Raw genomic sequence first — 13,447 nt, forward strand, 5'->3', positions numbered from 1 at the left:
ACAGCTATTCATGCGGGGCTGTGTGTGCTGTGTCGCTGCTTCTGAGATTGGCACTGTTATATTATTCATGGTCCTGCGCACACACGCCTTGCATTTAATGTAGAACATAAGAGGCTCACCTAGCATGAGTGAAACATCTCAAATTGAAAGTGTAGATGCTATAAAATTTTTAAAGGAGAGAATGTGTTATGGTTGAACTTTGAAATGAAATTAGTGGATTTTTAATCACCAAGTTAGGAATGTCCTTGGATTCTTGAGAGGGGAGGGGCCGTGGGGGAGGGGTGGGAGGTGTGTTCGCTTGCTTTTCTGCCAGGTAGAATCCAGAGACCTAGAGGGAACACAGGGTCAGAGCTACGCGGACAACAGTGAAGAGGGGAAGAGGGGTTTAGGAGACAGCCGCTCCGCTGTTAACTCGTCCGTCACGGCAGCGGTGGCCGAGATCTCAGAACAGTTGGAGACTCACATACACAAGTGCATGTGCTGAAATGCCACGCTCGGTGGCATTCGGGGGAGGGTAACCTTTGATGATGAATTTTCTTGCCCTTTTTAGGGGAGTGGAAGGGGAGGCGGTGGTACTTCACAAGACTAAATTTACCAAAGTTTTTCGAATTTAAATTTTCTTAGAAAAAATGTCAAATGATTGTAGCTCCCCAAACGCCCAAGTTGGCATTTTAATGGCGCTTTGTTGAGCCCAGTGAGGCGCGCCAGTGGAAAGCAACACGGTGTCTTTTCCTGGTTTTGTGGTATTGAGTCTGGAGCCCTGCACCAGACGGCATCCCAGGAACCCTCATGATTTATCTATTGTGTGTGATCTTTTCTTAAACATTGTTAACCTGTGCCCTTTACAGACAATGCCGGGCCAGAGAATGTCAGGGGAGCTTCAGATTCATGGGGTGTAAAGAAAAGGATTGTCCTCAAAGCCAGAGGCTCCGATGGGCATTGAGAGAGCGGTGTGTGGAGAGACACCTGCGGGGCTGCCTCTGGCTGCGGGGCTGAAGCCGTTAGCGTGCCGTGTGCGTCCGGCCCGCACCGCGGAGAGGAAGAAAGCGTGTTCCTGCTCCTGCCAGGCTGCCGGAGGCGGCTGTGTGCGCTCCCCACGTGGGAGGGCTTTGCACTGCTATTCACACGACTAGAAAGGAGGCTTGGGCACTGCCAGGAGGAAAATGGCTTCACTGCTAGGCTTTGGGGGGCGGGGGGCGGACAGCGGCCTAGAGGGAGGCTGGGTGAGGAAGAGCCCTTTATTGGAGCACGGGGAACCCGGAGAGCTGGCCTGGTGCCCCGCCCAGTCCCTCTGCCTCCTGAGACCTGTCCCTCCCCCGTGAAGACCGCGGCCGACAGGGTGCTCTGCACGAGATGTGCTCCCACAGGTGAAAAGGAAACTGTCGTCTGTTCATCTTACCATTTAGGTCATTAATAAAGAAGTGAGTGAAGACGAGAGCAGAGACAGTTCTTGGGCAGCTGTTGTAATTTTCACACAATTGACTATTTTCAACCTCTGCTTTGAGACCACATGGCTACTCGGGCTCAGCTCTTTGGGAAAGAAGAAGAAAAATCAAACGTGTGGGCTTAAGGTGCTTTTGCCAAATTACAGACCATGGTTGAATTCGGATGCCACATCATTGCTTCCCCAAAAGTTTACTTTCTGGTAAACACCGACTGCGAAACTATAAAAAGGAGCCAGAAGCCACGAGGCATAGATTGTCTCTCTCCCTCGCACGTCTCCACCGTTTTCCCATTGTTTTTCGGTTGTTCTTGGTGGTCGCCATTCCGATCTTGCTGCTGCTTGAAGCTGGGGTGGGCTTGGGGCTGGTGGGCTAGCACAGCGGGACTCCTGCCCCAGCGGGGGGAGCACTCGCTGTGAGCACTTCCTGCAGCACCTCGCCCACCACATCCACCTCCCATGGCAGCAGTACAGAGCTCTCCGCACCTCATTATTTCCACAACCTGAGCGGATTTGCACATTAATTGATGTGTGGGAGGGAAGGCATCTGCTATAGTAAAACCTTTAACTGTTGCAGTAAAATGAAATAAAATTAAGTGCTGCTGGAGTAACCCACAGTCCCCAGGTGGGCATGGCGCCTGTGTGCACAGGGCTTATGTTCAGGACCTGCTTCACGTTGAGGCTGGTTTTCCCAACGTGATCTTAATGCTCATCCAGGGAGTGGGAAAGGGCAAGTGAGTCGTCCCGAGGTGGGTAACAGCAGCACCAGGCCTTGCCTGTTCACACGCCACTCCCCACGGAGCTCCCCTCAACCCTTTTAGCTCTTTTTTGGATACGGGCCTCTATTTTTCTAAATAACTCACTTAAACTGCTATTTTAGATGTTATCTTTGACCCCACTCTGGAAGATAAAGATTGAACAGTGATTTGCTGAGTTGATACCCAGTGTTTGTATTATTAGGGCTATAAAGACTGCTCACAGCTGAGCCATGTGGGGCACTGTGCCTGCCGTTCCTCCTTGTGAGGGGGGCCTGTCCCCGTGCCCTGAGCCTCTGGGGTCGGCCTCTCCGGAGAGCACGCCGGCCGCTCTGGGAGTTTTATTCTCACCCCATGCCTGGCTGCCCACTTCCCGGTTCCGGGAAGGCTGCAGTCCGGTTCTGCTTGCTCGTGGACTTCTTCCCCCCCCCCCCCCCCCCACCCCGTGCAGGAGGCCTTTCCACGTGCTTCTCTCTGCGAGGGAGCTCGGCCATTGGCTTCCTGTCTCCTAAGCCGGCGTTGCCCTCTCTCCCGTGTCATCCCTCTCCTGCCCTTTACCCTGGGCAGCGCTGGTTTGTCCCTTTCCACCATCTTAGTGGGGAGCGGAGGGAGTGCGCCGAACACACCTATTCTTTCCGGCGGGGCACCCGGAGAGCTCGGGGGTTTATTTTATTTCTGGCCATTTTAGCCCAGCAATTTCAAGAGTCAATAAGTTTTGTGTATTTGTTTGCTTGTTGTTTTTTAAATATATTTTTATTGATTTCAGAGAGGAAGGAGAGGGAGAGAGATGGAAACATCAGTGATGAGAGAGAATCATTGATTGGCTGCCTCCTACACACCCCCCACTGGGGATCGAGCCTGCAACCCGGGCATGTGCCCTTGACTGGAATCGAACCCGGGACCCTTCAGTCTGCAGGCAGATGCGCTGTCCATTGAGCCAAACCAGCTAGGACAGAGCATATTTTGAATACAGGTTGCTTTTTTTTACACACAGATTTGCAGCATGTTAACTTTGTTTCTTAAAAAGCACATTTCCTTGTGCTGGGCTTTCGTTTCCCATGAAGGGTCTCCTTTCGCCGCATGCTCTGAGCAACTCGCAGACGTCTGCACGTTGGCGATTTGGAAGGGACTGCCCTGCTGGGGCCCTGGCCTCAGGCCGCTGCGTGATAGTTCATCAGGTAGGAGGAGGGAGAGAATGAAACGCCGGCTCCTGAGGAGAAGCCTGGCCCTTGGCCCTCTGTGGCGGCAGCTGGTTGAGAGCCCCTCAGTGGCGCCCTCCTGCTGCTTTGGGGTCAGGTCAGCTGCCTGGAGCGTGTGGTCGAGGGCAGGAGTACTGGTGGGTGGTGGAGTGCCGGTGGGTGGAGGAGTACCAGTGGGTGGAGGAGGACCGGTGGGTGGAGGAGTGCCGGTGGGTGGAGGAGTGCCGGTGGGTGGTGGAGTGCCGGTGGGTGGTGGAGTGCCGGTGGGTGGAGGAGTGCCGGTGGGTGGTGGAGTGCCGGTGGGTGGAGGAGTGCCGGTGGGTGGAGGAGTGCCGGTGGGTGGAGGAGTACTGGTGGGTGCAGGAGTACCGGTGGGTGGTGGCGGTGGTATAAGCTGAACTTTTCAAAGAAGCAGCAGCGCCATTAGAATGAGAGCCACCACCCTTGTGCTGGGTGGCGAGAGCCAGGCAGTGCCCTGGAGGCGGGGGCGGGGGGGCGAGGAGGATGTCCCGAGACCAAGCCAGGCTCTGGAGCCAGGAGTGGCGCACACGGCTGGGCACTCACCAGGCTGTGTCGCCTGGTACAGACGCCCAGTGGATGTTTGTGCCCTCCCCCAATGCACAGGTGATCGATGAGGAGCTGGGACCTTGGAGAGGTAATTAGATGAGGCCAGGGGGGTAAGTCCCTGATGATGGGACTTGTATCCTTACAAGAAGTGACAGTGACCTGGCGGCCGTGTGCAGGCCAGGGGGAGGGCCCGCGCCCAGAACCGGGCCTGCTGGCCCCTGGCCCCTGCGCTCCAGTCTACAGAATGGGAGAAACAAGCGCTGTTGGTACCCACCCAGCCTGTGGTCCTTTGTGTAGCAACCTGAGCCTCTTCGCACCCCGTCCTGTCCTTGGAAACCAGACATAAACCACCAATTTCAATACAACTCCAATAGCATTGAGATGCCATAGGAACATCACTCTTGTTTATATTAATTATTCTCTGGTAACATTGGTATTCTTTGGACGTCTTGCTTAAGTCATAGAACCTATTGGTGATAAGTGAGGACTCACTGTGTTTGCCTGTGGGGAGCCTGCATTTTCTGTGGGAAATGCAGCCTTTAAACCCGCCTCTCCTGCCGCTGTGCCACCTTGAGGAGCAGGTCACACAGCTTTTGGGCCATGCCTTTTGTCTGGTTTCTTCCCCCCAAAAGCGATGCAAAATGCGGCTCAGAAAGCCCGTTTCCTACTTTTTAACCCCCCCCCCGCCCTTGTTCCCAGCTTTCCGTGCTTACTCAGAGAGGCAGCCTGTTCAGATCTGCATTATTCTTGTGTGAAGAACTGTTGGCTTGTCTTCCTTCCCACCCCCTCCCTATTTTGTAACCCTGCTCATGGAGGCTGTTCTTATTAAATATCATAATTTGCTCATTGGAGAGTTATTTGTAAACTTAATTAACTCTCTGACAGTGTTGGAGAGTTAGCTCAGCCTCTCTGGTCGTGGTCTCCGTACCCTGGCCTGTGTCTGCTAAAGACTTGGTAAATAGTTTGGAAATGCCAGTTGGTGATGTATGGGTCTCTTTAACATTTCTTTGATTTATGTGCAGTGCTGTGGAAAAAGGCAAAGAAAGCAAATTATATGGCGAAAAATGTTGCCAATCTTCACTTTTTTACTCTTAGTTTTAAAAAGTACACTTATCAATCAAATCTGATGGATTTTCTTTTTTGTAAAGATTGAAAATTTAACTATTTGAAGACCATCGCAACACATGGTCTGTGTCTGCTTAATCACGTGTACTTGTAGTTAGCCCCCGACGAGATCAGAATTCTAAAAGCTCTTCGGTCTCTGCTGTTGGGCCCCAGCCTGCTCTCGCACCACTCTTCAAAGCACGCGCACGGGACAGTCAGATTTTGCACAGGATTTGGGACGATGGAAGCCCTGGCTGCTGGAAGCATGTCGCATCCATGCTTGAAAGCCTAAGTCCAGGTGCTGGGCCAGCGAGCTAATTGCGACTTGTCTGAGGGTCCCCTCTGAGGCGTATTCCTGGGGGTGCCAGGTAGAGACCGGCTTCTGAAATCAGTCAGTGAGTCAACAAGTATTTTAAGGCATTCCTCGCTGGCTGCTGCTGGTTCCCATTGTGGTAGTTTGCTTGTTCATCACAACAGAATTCAGAAACTTTGAGGAGGGCTGCAAAGCATCATGGGAGTAAGTCACTTGCACATGGAGCAGAGGCCCAGCTCCCTGTCAGTCCAGCCATCCTTACTCTCCCCTCCCTCACGCCCATCCCCCACAGGCCTGTTTCCCACCGGTCACCTCCTCTAGGGCGTTGGTTGGTTTTGTCAGAAGCAAGGCCTTCCAGTCATTGGCTCCGTCACCCCTGAGCTCAGTCTAGTTGTTCACGGCTCAGCAACCTCAGCCTGTTACTGATCATAGTTAACGTGTATTGAGTGTGAACTGCGTGCCAGCCACGTTGCTCAGCACTTTCACGTACTTAACCCTCACTGACTAAGAACTTGAGTGGGTTTTGCTCAGTGAAATCCCAGGTCCCTTCTAGAGTAATTAAGTAATATTGACAGCAGTGTTACCCCCAGTAAGAGGAGAGAACGGAACCTCTTGAATGTAGAGTAACGCACAAGGTCACACTGTCGGCTAAGTGAGGGCCCTGTGACTTCTACCCAGACAGCTGACTCCGTCCCTGCATTCTAATTAGAGGGAGGTGAGTGGAGTTCGCCTCGGTCATGCTGATCCATAGAAAATTCACTCTCATCTGTGGCTCATCTCAAACCAAGAACATTCCCACTATTGGGATGGATGACTGTTGCTCTTTTCCTTACAAAAGAAAGGCATCGCAGCCCCGTATTTATCAGAGGAAAATCCAGCCACGTAGGCTGGCGCCTCCTTTGCCTTTCCTCACACTTCCTGTGTAGACAGTCAGACTTCAGGCGCAGTGAGACGTCAGTGGTCCTGTAAGGAGACCAGCGCTCTGGGCTGGAGGGAGACTTTGATCTTCCGGTGCTGAGCACTTTCTTAGCTGCGTAAGGACGTCTTCCTCACCCGGTCGTTTAAGGCACCGAGGTTGAGCCAACTCCAGGCATTTAGGTTGTGTGTAGATCAGAACAATCCCCGCAGCGTATCAGAGGCGCTTCCCATGGCTCCCCCGGGCCTTTCGGTTGGAGAGCTCGAGGCGGGCGGCCCAGGAGGCACCGCCCTGCTGAGCCTCGGTTGTACCAGAGTCTGGGCTCCCTTCTCAACACAGCAGCTCCTTCAGGAGGCCTCGTGGGTCCTTTCTCCCTTTACACTCACCGTTTCTTGCCTGACGTGTTGAGGGTGACAGTATTTGATTAAAAGATGATCATCTGATCAGTTTGTGAGCATTCGGTCACCGCTGGCATTGCTGGAGGAGGCGAATTCCTGGGCTAGTGACTGATAATCGCAAGAATGGCCCTGTCTTTGTGTGCGTGCAGGACGCGTGCTCAGGCGTTTGCTTAATTCCTACAACTGCTGTGCTGCTTCTTCTGGGAGAGAAGGCTGACAGCACCTCCTTCCCGGGCCGCGGGGAGGTCGGGAAAGGCACTGACTGGCAACGCCTGCCTCAGCGCGGGCCACAAGCAAGAGCTGTGTGCTGTGAGATCATTCTGTTCCTGCGGGCGCTGAGGAAGCGGCTGAGGGAGAGGACACCCAGCGCTGTGGGGAGTCGCGGGCTGAGCTGTCTGACTGCAGAGCTCCGCCTCCGCTTGGCCCTGCTGCCTTGGGCCCTAACCTCTGCGCTGCCGACCCATCGCCCACCAGTACCTCTCAGTCACCAGGCTTTAATCCTCCTGTTCTTGAAGCGAAAAGGCACTGGTTAAAAATGATTAATAAATGCCCTAACTGGTTTGGCTCAGTGGATAGAGCGTCGGCCTGCGGACAGAGGTCCCAGGTTCGATTCCAGTTAAGGGCATGTACCTTGGTTGTGGGCACATCCCCGGGAGGAGGTGTGCAGGAGGCAGCTGATCGATGTTTCTCTCTCATCGATGTCTAACTCTCTATCCCTCTCCCTTCCTCTCTGTAAAAAAATCAATAAAATATATATTTTTTTAAATGATCAATAAAAAAATGTGTCTTTTGCCCGGTCAGTGTGGCTCAGGGGTTGAGCATTGACCCATGAACTGAGAGGTCACTGGTTCGATTCCTGGTCAGGGCACATGCCCAAGTTGTGGGCTCAATCCCCAGTGGGGGGTGTGCAGGAGGCAGCTGATCAATGATTCTCTCTTATCATTGATGTTTCTCTCTCTCTCTCCCCCTCTCCCTTTCTCTCTGAAATCAATAAAAACATTTTAAAAAATGTGTCTTCCCAAATGCTTCCTCCCGTTTCCTGACTCCTGTCCTCACAGGCCTCCAAGCAAAGCAGCTGTCCCCTGGCTTCCACTCCTGTTAGTTTCCGTGTCTGGTGTCATAGTTCTGTATCTGTCAAAGTTAGGGACACGTGGCCCCGTGGCCCCTTCTGCCGAGGTTGAGGGAAGGAAGAGAGGGAGCTGAGGGCTGCATCTGAAGGTGACAGTGAAATGGTGCCAAAGCAGAAATCGTCATTTCATGACCCTGGGACTTCTACTCTCCAACCAATTCTAACATGAGGAGGCACATAGCAATCACTTTCACGCCTCATAGAAGCTGCTAGTATCTAATTATGTTATAGTTATCAGAATGGTGATTTTTAAATAATCATGTTTGCTGGTTTCTTTTAAGAATATTTTTTAAAAATATATTTTTATTGACTTCAGAGAGGAAAGGAGAGGGAGAGGGAGAGAGAGAGAGAGATAGAAACATCAATGATGAGAGAATCATTGATCGGCTGCCTCCTGCACGCCCCACACTGGGGATCGAGCCTGCAACCCAGGCATGTGCCCTGACCGAGAATAGAACCGTGACCTCCTAGTTCATAGGTCGACGTTCAACCACTGAGCCACGCCGGCCGGGCTTGTCTTCCTCGCATTACCAGGGTCCTGTGAAGGTCGTTTCCTCCTTTTGCAGCCACACGCACAGTTGGCTTTGTTCGTGGATCTGTTCAGAGATGAGTGATACCTCCCCCGCTGATTGGCATCTTTGACATCTGGTGACACGCGTGCAGCTGTGGTGTAAACGGGCCAGTTGTGCGGCATTCTATTAATAAAGGTGTGAGTCCCGGGTACTCCAGGAGCACCGTCTACACAGCCCCCAGAGCACGGATACCAAGGAGGGAAAACGCCACACCCGGCCTCTCTGTTTACTTCTTTGACAGCTGGTGCAGCGTAGACAGTGCGGGTTTGTATGTGGGAAGAAAGCAGTACATGGCACTAGCATGTCCGGGACACTCCGCTGAGCAGGGACTCGGCCCTGGTTCGTGTCTTGCCTGCGTAGTAATTGAAAGGCCTGGAATCTAGCTTCCCCGTGAGAACAAATAGGCGAATAAATTGGACGCTTGACCAAATAGAAAGATCATTTTCCCACGAAGGCTCAAATCTAGGGTTGTTTTTCTTTAAAAAAAGTTGGCTATTTGAAAGAAGCCTTGTGAGATAAAAGGAGGGAAGAAGCTAATACCATTATCTGATATTTAGAGAGAAACCCAAGCAACACAATTAGACGGATGGGGTTTTCTGTGGCTGTTTTCCTCGGCACAGACAGCACCAGGCTGGCTGCCTGCTTCTCTCCTTCGAGTCACGTTCAAAGGAAGAGGCAGCGCTTTAGCAGCACACATGGTGCTCGCTCATTAGCTGCAAACAACACAGACTCAGCAATGAGGGCAAAGGTCTGCCACTCAGAGTGGCGATGGGGTGTTGAATGGTTTAGGGGGAATGGGACTGTGTGAGAATCTCAGACTAGCACCCCCCCCACCCCCCCACCTGCCACAGGCCCACACCCAGCCACCCGCGGTGACTTGATGCAGGTGTCATTGTCCTTGGTTGGGGCTGTGAGCAGGTTCCTTGGCCAGCAGCTCTGGCTGTTCGGTTCCGTGTTTGAGGGCCGGTGAGGCTGCACGGATGGCGTCCTTTCTCGTCGCTCTCCTGGGCTGTCACACAAACTTCCAGAGAGGACCCTGCGTGGAAACCGATTGCACACGTGATTCTCGGACAGTACAGGGACTTGTAAACCCACTGGGCACTAGCATGATGGCCCCATCATACCACAGATCAGAGCTGCTGAAAAGGCTGATGTGTTACTGCTGAGTCTAGAATTTAGATTTTCTGACAATATTGACATTTCTATAATTTCCTTTCTCCGAGGTATGATTTTTTTTTTTTTTTTTTTACCTTGAATGATATTAAAACCTTAAAATGGTAGGATAGAGACTGCCCCAAACTCCCCACTTTGGTGGTGGCTGGAGTCAGGGAGGAAAAGCAGGCGTGTCAGCGCTTAAAGAGGTCAGAGCGAGGGAGCGACAGGGGCTAGCGAGTGTGGTGATGGGCACACCGCCTCCCGGGCACAGCGGGGCCCCTGTGCGTCGGGGTCCCCGTGGAGGAAGAGCCACTGTCTCGTTGCTGGAGCAGAGACGACACATGCCAGCCGTTCCTCCAGGTAGAAAGGTGCGGCACACTCATCCTGCGGGTGACTGCCGAGTGGCCCGCCTTCCTAAGCCAGGGGTGACCCGGGCCGGTCACCTCCTGGGCCGGCGTCTCCTCCGGGGGGGCGGGGGGGGGCTCCTCTGGGGCCTTTCTCTGACCTTAGAACCCTGTTTCTTCTCAAACTGCTGCCCACTGCAAGCATGTCCTCTGTCCATTTTGGAGCAGGTAGAAGCCTTTAGAGCAGCGGTTCTCAACCTGTGCGTCGGGCGTGGGTGTGAGTCCGACCGACCGTCGCCTGCAAGCTGAAGAGGTTCTAGAACAGCGGTTCTCAACCTGTGGGTCGCGACCCCTTTGGCGTTCGAACGACCCTTTCACAGGGGTCGCCTAAGACCATCCTGCAGATCAGATATTTACATGACGATTCATAACAGTAGCAACATGACAGTTATGCAGTAGCCACGAAAATAATTTTATGGTTGGGTCACAACATGAGGAACTGTATTTAAAGGGCCAGAAGGTTGAGAACCACTGCTTTAGAACAATGGTGAAACCAAACGCCCATGTAACTTCTTTAGAAATCCAGAGCTGGGGGGGTCAGGGGGAGGGTGTAACTGTGCCCGTAGGGAGGGTCCTGAAATGTGGACACAGCTGTGGTTAGAGGCAGAGCCCGGCGGCGGGCTTCCAGGCGTCATTTCTCCTCCCGCTGCTCTCTGTCTGGCCCTTAGGTTTATCAGGACCCCTGGCAACGCTTGGCACCTTTGCAGGTTAAACATCACAGAAACAGCCTTAGTTAAAACCCATTCACCAAGTCGAGGTTCTCCTAATTCTAAATGGTGTTTCCCCAGGTCACTATGAATTGTTGAAATTTTCCCAGGTCCAGGGGTCACTAGCAGACATGGATTAGAAAGGGCTTCGGGTTGGGAACTGACAGAAAATCCCAGGTCCGTCAGAGGAAAAAGGGGGCGGGCATTAATAGACAGCCAAGTTGGAACTGAGAGAATTGCTCTCAAAATCCAGGGCACACCGAAATCGCTTAGCACTGAGCGATAACTTACACTTAGCAAGCCCCCCCCCCCCCATCCCCCACCCCCGCCGCATAAACACTCCTCCTCACAGCTGTAAGATCTGGGAGTTAAAAGAATAGATCAGTGCATTTTTCTCCCTCTTCCACTTTATTCTTGCTGGTTAGTGGAAAGCTGACCTTGGGTAGGAAAATCACATTAGAACTTCGATAAGTTGCTTTTTGAAACAGTTGTTTCCATGCCATGGACATTTGGAGCAAAGGATGTTTATTGAAGTGCATTTTTATAGAAAATATTACAGAACCTGTAATTGAAAACTTACGGCAGGACTTTTGGAGAGTGATGTGTTCTTAATGTTTATTTGTGGATTAGCTGCACTTCCTTCTGCTGCTTAAAACCTTTGGCCAAGGCACGTGTTCCAGGAGCTTTGCAGATCTAAACTGTTTCGTGGAATGGAGTATTTAGGGCTTAAATAATGTATAAATCCAGTTGGACAGGAGCTGCCTGTCAGTTTTATTAACTTTGACCCTTTCTCCCATTATAAAGATGCTTCAGTAAATATTTAATGGGGCCCTTATAGATCTTGACATTGGAGCGGTGTTCCTGGAAACTGGGAGAAGTGTACGTGATTAACAGATGTCATCTAATCACCGTGAGTCAGCTTTCTGGGGAGAGGAGTCCTTCCACCCACATGTGCCCTTCGGGGTGCCGGGTCCTTTGAGGCTGGCCAAGATGCAGAGGCTTCAAAGGAACCTTCCAGAGACAGCCAGCAGCCAGCATGCATTTCTGCTGTTTTGTTTTTCTTTTGTTTGTTTGTTTGCGCAAATGATCGAAATGATGCCAGGTGGGCAAAATCACCCCGCCACTCTGCCTAGTTAGCAGGCCTCTCCCACTCAGAGAGTCAGCAGGGCCGGAATGGCTGAGCTTGCACGGACCCTGACAAGGTACAGAGCGGAGGAGAGCCAAGGAGAGCCGCCGCCCTGAGCCAGGAGGGGACCCCTGCCAAGCTGTCTTTCCCTTTAAGTCCATAAAGCCCCGTGCATATTGCACTCATTGCAGATTCTGGTGGGAAGGATCGAAACCCAAGTAGCTGACATTTTGAAACATTGTCTTTCAAACTTGTACTGTCCCTCGCTGCCATTGATTTCCCATTTAAGAACTCTGTAGGAGAAAAACAAATTTGAGCAAAATTCATTGGTCTAAGATGAGTTGTTAAAGCCAAATTATGCCCCCCTTTTCCACCATGAGGGGAGCTCCATTTTTATTATGAATGTGATACATCTTTGTCTTGTATTGTGCAGCCATAAGGCTCCGCAGCAAATCGACCACGTAAATCAGGAGGCTGTTAAAAAGCAATATGGATGCTCCAAACAGACGTTTCAGGCTCGCTGGGTGCCTGGCTGCCTTCATCTTCGTAGCCACTTGCAAGAAGCAGATCCTTTCGTGTGGTTGGGTTTTCTCTCATTCTCTGGGTGCAGCCGGCGGCTTTAGGGGAGGCCGTTTCTTTTTCCCAACATTATTACCCTTTGCATCCGGGGCCCAGCCCCTTCAGCCGGCGCGCACCAGTTTCATTACCATGAGCTGTACGCCGCGTAGCCGACTCTGCAAAGGAAATCTATTCTTTGAAGAGCATTTTGAAAAGAAATTGATTCAGTGACTCAGAATGAGTTACTATTTGTACGTTCAGTTAATTCCAAATAAGTGTTTGAAAGACCTTGCTTAATTTGAGAAAGGAGGAGGAAACATACTAGATGTTATAAATAGTCTCAGTCCAAATTCTCAGGTTGGCATTTTCTCATTTGAATGTGTTGTTTACATCTGTTCAAAATTGGGATACCTTTCAAGGATAATTTTATTATAGACAGATTGATGACAGCTCTTAGGACCTAAAATACAAAAGTATGGGATTTTAAAAGGAAGATAGGAGTCAATATCACATGTCAAATTGAATATAAGCTTCATTTGTCAACGAGTGAGAATTAGTTGTCTTTAAATCAGAATATCCTGGTGGTAGGAGTTGGGGGCTGGGAGATTGCACTGAGCACAAGGGAAGTGTCTGCAGTGATGGAAACGTCTGTGTCTTGATTTGGGTGGCAATTGTACAGATGCGTACATATCAAAACTCATCAAACTGGACACTTAACATGTACTTTGTATTTTATGTAAGTTATAGCTCAACGGTGTGGATTTTTTTAAAGTCCTGTTTGGTTTAGAATTAGGCAATATTACTTCTCATTTCCAATAGAGAAATTAAGGTCTAGAGAAGTAAAATGATCTCCTAAGTAAACTCACAGCTCAGCAGTTTGTCCAGAACAAAGCAAAGGCAGCTGGCCCTGAGCCCGTTCACAGTGCGCCTCTTCCTTACCCGCTGTATCCATTTGTGTGCGAGGCGTGAGAGTAACTTCTTCATCCCCTCTCCCCAGGGAGCCTGTGCCCATTGTATCCATATCTTCCCGAACTTATTATGGTTGATATTGTATCTTAACCACTGAGAACACTGCCCAGCCCTTCTGAACCCGGACTCCGGAT

The 13,447-nt window shown here is 51.2% G+C and overlaps 1 protein-coding gene across 1 annotated transcript in view; it reads left to right on the top strand.

Annotated features, from left to right (window-relative positions):
• The window catches only part of MED27 (mediator complex subunit 27), a 140,700-nt gene that overhangs the window by 41,251 nt on the left and 86,002 nt on the right, over nt 1-13,447 (top strand). The gene's annotated exons all lie outside the window — the stretch shown is intronic.

Source organism: Myotis myotis, unplaced genomic scaffold (assembly GCF_014108235.1).
Source record: "Myotis myotis isolate mMyoMyo1 unplaced genomic scaffold, mMyoMyo1.p scaffold_m19_p_12, whole genome shotgun sequence".
In the NCBI taxonomy this organism is placed as follows: domain Eukaryota; kingdom Metazoa; phylum Chordata; class Mammalia; order Chiroptera; family Vespertilionidae; genus Myotis; species Myotis myotis.